The sequence below is a fragment of the Vidua chalybeata genome, chromosome 12 (genome assembly GCF_026979565.1).
Source record: "Vidua chalybeata isolate OUT-0048 chromosome 12, bVidCha1 merged haplotype, whole genome shotgun sequence".
NCBI classification, from domain to species: Eukaryota; Metazoa; Chordata; class Aves; order Passeriformes; family Viduidae; genus Vidua; species Vidua chalybeata.
Window position 1 is genome coordinate 11,130,450 of NC_071541.1, and position 6,373 is coordinate 11,136,822.

Consider the following 6,373-nt stretch of genomic DNA (forward strand, 5'->3'; position numbering starts at 1 on the left):
GAACACGATCCTGCGAAACATCCTGCCCACCAGCCAAGCTCCAAGATTATTTTTAAACTCCTCCTAAAATATTTTTGGGTTTTCCTCTTCCCCTGTTGAAACTAACAGTCTGCACAGGAAGAGCGAAGCAACGCCCGTACACAAAGCCCGGCCGCATGCACTAAGCAAACAACTTATTGCCATTATAATTACCTGCGATGTTATCGGCACCTCCGACGGGGTCGGCATTCGCAGAAGGAAATGCGGTTTGCACATTGTGCCACTCGAAACGAGTGTGACCATCCTTCCTCCCCCCTGCCCCCCAGCAGCACCCGCTCATGCCAACACCCTGGTAAAGTGGAGGAACAGCCCGTGGATGTGGGGCTACACACAAAGGAAATTTCTCCCCCTAATACAGGAATCTGCATCTTCTCTTGCCAAGAATTTACTTCTGTGAGAGGGCCTGAATATTTTGATGCACAAACAGTTGTTTAACTAATCACATAAAGCAAAGGAACTCATAGGGCTCCTACAATGACACCAAGACTTGCCTGGATGGGGAGATGGATCTGCAAAGGATCGGGTCCCCGACACTGACACTACCCCAGAGGTGCTCAGATCATCCAAGCTTCCCAATAATTTTGGGAAACTATCCCCACTCCCAACCCCTCACATGCCAGACTGCATCTCTGCTCCTCCAAACTCCCAAGAAAACATGAAGAGTCACTCAACATTTATCAGTTCAAAACACATGTGCAATTAGCAGGAATTTTTTTTCCTCCCTCCAGTATAATTATACATGTTTTAATGCAATTACCACCCCTGTATTTTGTACATTAAACAGTAGGCAACCCAAGGAAGAGAGACGCTTTTATTTTTCTTGGCTTTGCCTTCCTGAAAATAATACTATGTTGCAAAATAACTCCGGAAGAAGGGCTTATCTTTACCAGAAAAAGAGGGAGAGAAGAAAAAAAACGGGAAGAGGGAAGGAGAAATCTCACAAAGAGAAAGCAAGGATTGCAGTGTCCCTCCACGCTGCCCTCACCCTCCAGTCCCTACACATACCTATACCTGGAAACCGTCCCTGATACCACGGACAGGACTCAGAAGCAGCCTCAGCCCTTCGCCCTCGCCGACAGAAAGGAAAACTGAATCAAGAGAATGCTCCTGGTTGCTCAAGCTGGGGTCATTAGCCGGATTAAAGCTCCCGGGCTCCGGCCAGCAGCACTGAGAGCAAAGTGCAGCTAAACTGCCCAAATTGGATTACCAGCGCTCCCGGGTCCCCGTGCCAATTTGGCTGGCAGATTGCGGGATGCTCAGGATGCAGCAAGCCCCAGGGCTGACCTGCAGGCTGCCGGTGGGGAGGAGGAGAGATGAGGCAGAGATGGTCCCTGCACAGCATGTCCTCCAGAGCCATGCAGCCTGTCTCTGGCACCCCTGGCATGTTCTCACCTCGGGCACTTTCTCCAGCAAAATCCCTCACAATCTCAGCTCAAGGAGCAAAGAGGATATCGCACCCTGGCTCACACCAGGCCCTGAGTTGACCCCAGCAATAAAAAAATCTCCTCTGTGCTTCAGGCAACTCACGAGGGTCTCTGGCCCCAGGCACAGACCAGCACAGCTGGACACAGGGCAGGGGTGGATTTGGCTCTCATTACACTGAGACACCATGGTGACAGAGGAATCACCCAAAATAGTCCATCTTGCACCATGCAAGGCAACTTCAGAGAAGAAAGGAGCAAAGTGTTTGTGGAACGTGAGTCTGATGATCTGGATGTGGAGTTTTTTTCCAGACTCAAACATCTTAGCACACCAGCAACAAAGATGAGGTGTGCCAAGCCTTGGCTAAAGGGAAAATAAACTTTGAAATGTTTTTCATTCAGGTTTTTAAATGGTGGCTTCCACCTGGAACAAGGGCTGGAGGCAGCCGCAGGGTGCTCAGGGAAGCAAGGCAAACAAGGACACCTTCCTGTGTCTGGCCACGCTCTGACAAACCATGGGAAGGTGTGGGCTTGGCTACACCACATGCCGAGTGCAGGGCAGAGGAGCCAGGATGGCCATGCCTGGCACTGAAACCATCGAAACTTATTCATTGTCTGCACCTTTTCTCCTCCACAAGATGTTTGCTCAAATGTGACTTCCAAGCGTAGCAGGCAGACCATGTTGGGGTAGCTACGCAGCTTCCATGCTGCACCCTGGGGAAGACTAAGAGGGGCATGGATGAGGCTGTGGGTCAGGGACAGTGTCAGAGCACACATGTTCTCACCAAGCACCACATATCTGTAGTGGGATGTTCCCCAGAGCATTTCATGGAGCACTTCCCAGGTACAGCCAGAGAAGCTGGTTGTCTCCAGACTAAAGCCAAACCAGTCACGTCACCAGTGGATGGTGGCAAACACTTGCTTCTCCTCATTTTGCATGAAGCCATGGCACTCAGCACCTTGCTGGGAAAAGGGGGCCCAATCCAAACTCAGGAAAGTTAAGGAGTCATGGTACATGCTGAACCAAGCTCCACATCACTCATAATTCCCGGCCTTTGGGCCTTCCCCTACACACATGGTACATCACCAAGCCATTCACTGGTCAAACCCTGGCCAGGAACCCTCTAATCACTAGTTTTTTCCACATAGCACACAAACTTGAAGGAGACATTAATGGATCAGAGACAACAGCAATCTAAGTTCTCAATACATGCATTCCACAAGTCCAGATCAATGAAAAAGTCCAGCTTGCAGGCAGTGAGGATGGCATTATGGGCATTGGGGTCACCCTTGCCCACCCTTCTGTCGCTGCACAGAGACATGGCAGCACCTCAGCTGTCCTGGCTCTTTCAAGGCTCCCCTTCCACTGAGCCAGAGGTGCCAAAAACCATGACTGACTCCTCACCAAAGACACAAATGACCAAGGCACCAGAACACCCTAAACAGAAAGGCAATTACAACAAAGCCCAGCGGGACTCAGCAGAAGCCCGACACGGGTAATGCTCCCCCGGTTTGCAGGAGCCGGTGTCGGCAGCACCGGTCTCTGCTGCTCGGAAATTGCCAGCTCAGGGCTGGGTCCGGCTCCCGCGGCACTGCATGCTGCAGCCAGCAACAAAGGCCCTGACCCACACTCAGCCTAGAGAATAAACACATCCGAGCTTCCTTCATTAAGTCCTATCCCAGGGCCAGATCCTTCGCTTTGTTCAGCAGAAGTCAAACGCAGCGAACCCACGGAAATAACCGGCCCGGCGTGACACTGGCACGCAGGGAGCAGGGCAGGGGCCAGCCCCGGCGGCCGCCGCCATGGAGGAGGGGAGGCAGCCCTGCCAGCGCGCAGCAGCGCCGCTTTATTACCCTTTCCATTTCGGCTGCGCAAAGCACCGGTGAAACACACTCCCCGGGAGCCGCCGACATGGCCCTCGGCCCCGTCTCCAGCGGAGTTCAGAGGAGTTTGTTTATCTCTCGCAGGGCACTGCCTCGCTCGGGGAAAGGGCTTTGTGTGACGGAGCACAAGGGCTCTGCTCCGCAGCTCCGTGCACAGCCCGAGCGGGCACGAAGGCAGATGCCTGCGCTCTGCTCCAAATCTGATGCTTCTATTAAAAAAAAAAAAATAATAAGCCAAGAGGGGAAAACTCTCCCCGACGCCGCTACCACCATGCTAACAAAAGCAACGTCGCCAAAACTTTAATCTTCAGGGTAGCAGCTGCAGAAAGGCCAGGAACCCAACGGAGCAGGAGCCAGCCAGCCCCCGGCGCTGCCTCCCCGCAGCCCCTCGAGAGCAGCGAGCGCATCCAGGCTTGTCTCTCTCGCAGGAGCGGCACCGGCAGCCAAAGCCACAGGCGGATGGGGAGCACCAGATCACACGCACGATCGGGTATTTTGAATCCAAACTTCCTTACCAGCCTTCCTTACAGCCCCGTGTCGCCACACCGCTGCCGGCACTGGCATCCACTGGCACCAGCAGATCACTCGGCTGCGAGCGGGAAGAAGAAAAAGACCTTCCCTCCTTGCAGCCACTTAAGAAATTATCCATGCATCCTCCCAGAGGCATCTGCCCCACTGCTTTTCCTTGGCTTCTCCACCTTTCCGCCCCGTTCGGTCACCAGTGTCTTAGGAGAGAGACATCGAGTCACTCATTTTGCCCACTGAGTATATACAAAAGACCCTGGGATTGTTCAGGAAGCAATTAGCCGCTGTTCAGAGGAAAATGGTGTTTTCAAATGGATAACCTTTGATGTAGTCAATAGCCTCAGCTCCTCTTTCTTGTTGTTTTTTTTTTTTTTCCTTTTTTTAATTCTTGCAGCCGCACACGAAAGAAAATAAAAAATAAAAAAATTTAAAAAAGAAATCCAGCAAAAGGCTGATAATTCCCCCCGACACAGCTCCCGCTCAGCAAAAAAGGATTTTCTCGCAAGCTGGAGGAAAAGCAGCTTCGGGAGGCGGCTCATCTGCCCAACTTTTCTCCCCTCCGTGTCCCGGAGCATACGAGAAGCATCATGAATATTCATCCCCCCCGTTAGCAGGTTCTGCTTTTGTTTTGTCCTCCCCAAGCAGAAGCCAGGGGGGAGCTAACAAGTGAGGTTAATGCCTGTCTTTTCTCTCCCATCCGTCTCCTCTTTAACCAGTGACCTTCATGTTAAGCCCCGTTTACACACCAGCCCCCCTCCCCTGGCTCCCCCTACCCCGGCGCTCGGCCAGAGGCAGAAGGAAGAATTTTCCCCCAAGGAAGACAAGGGAGGAGAAGGCGATTGCGGGATTCCGGTATTTATTTCAGCATGCCACAGAGATTTTGCAAATCCCTCCCCGATCGCACGCCGGAGCTGCCGTGTGTGTTCGCTGGGCAGGAACGGAAAGGGGCTAAGGGACACCGAGCGCGCAGCCGGCTTTATTCGCCACCTTCCACGCTCATACCGGCGGCGGGAGGCGCGCACCGGCGCAGCCCCGCGCACAGGTACCGCAGCCTCCCACGCCTCGCTCGGAGGTGCCCAGCGCTGCGCTGCCAAACTACAGCGCGATCACAATAGTAACGATCACAACGAGGGCGACGGCAGCCATCTCACCCTATCCCATCCCATCCCATCCTATCCCATCCCATCCCGCAGGGCGCCCGCGGCACCTCCCCGCCGGCGGCTGGGGAACGGGGAGCGCGGAAGGAACGGCGGCGCTGTGGGCTCCAGGACGAGCCCAGCCCGGATGGCGCTCACCGCGCCCCGGCGGGATGCGGGGATGTAAAGCAGCGAGAATACGTGAATGGATATGGGATAGCACAATGCGGGGATGGCAGCGGGGATACGGGGCAGTGCGGGCACAGCGATGACAGCGAGGATGTGGGGCAGCACGGTGCGGGGATGGCAGCGGGGATGCAGGGCAGATGCGTGATCCGAGGCGGCGAGCACGGGAAGGGCTGAGCCCGGTCCACGTCCCCAGCAGTGCCGGACCCGAGTGGGCAGCGAGGCTGGGGCAGCGAACGCCGCCGAGAGCCGGGGCGGGAGGGTGCAGCGGGGAGGGAGGGGAGGAGGGAGGCGGCCAAGCCCCGCCGCTACACCGGGTAGGGAGGCACCGCTGGCACCGGCTCCCCGCGGGAGCGCTCCGGCCCGAGCAGCTCCGAGATGGGAGGCGGCCCGAAGCCCGTCCAGCCCGTACCTGCCCGGTCCTCGGCACACACCGCTACGAGACCCACTCGGGGCGTGCGGCGGATAAAGAAAGAGGCTCGGTCCCGGCGCGGTTTTGTGCCCCCGCGGGAGGCGGCTCCCGGAGCCGCGGGGCGCAATGCGGGCTGGTCCCGGCGGCAGCAGCGCGGCGCCGGCCCTGCCCGGCCCAGCCCTGCCCGGCCCGGCCGCCGCGGCCCCTCCGCGCCCCCCGACGGGGCCGCCGTGCCCTGCCCGGGCCGGCCCCGCGCCGTCTCCGCGGTGGCAATAAAGCCAAATTTTTTAGGGGAGCAATAAAGCCAAATCCGCGTTTTTTTTAACGAACCGACCGATCGGGCTCATCGCGCCGCGCCCGAAAGTTGCAGCCGGGTTACTCACGGCTCCGGTCCCCGCTCGCCTCCGCCGTGCCAGCCATAATTGCATTCCACACCAAGCCGCCCGCCGGGCCGCCGCCGCCTTCTCCGCCGCCACTGCCGCCTTCTCCTCCGTCCCCTCCTCCTCCACGCCCGCCTCCCCCCGCCGCCGCCGCCGCCCGGGGCTCCGCGCCCGCCTCGCTCTCGCCGCCGCCGCTGCCCCGCATGAATGGGACGGGGCGCGGGGCCCCGACGGAACGCCGCCCGCCGCGCGCGCCCCCGCCGCGCGCACGCGCGCCCGCCCCGCACCGGCGGCGCGAGCGAAGAGCCCGGGGAGGCGGGGGCGCGCCCGCGCGTCCGCCTCCAGGGGGCGCCCGAGGCGGGGAAGGGGGCGGGGAGAAAGGGCGGGGCC

At 58.0% G+C, this 6,373-nt stretch overlaps 1 protein-coding gene across 1 annotated transcript in view; it reads right to left on the reverse strand.

Annotated features, from left to right (window-relative positions):
* The window catches only part of PLXNA1 (plexin A1), a 115,388-nt gene extending 109,325 nt beyond the window's left edge, over positions 1-6,063 (reverse strand). The window contains exon 1 of the mRNA XM_053953591.1: positions 5,987-6,063. The gene's annotated coding sequence lies outside the window, so the exon portion shown is untranslated. The remainder of the gene's footprint in view (positions 1-5,986) is intronic.
* Between the last annotated feature and the right edge of the window lie 310 nt (positions 6,064-6,373).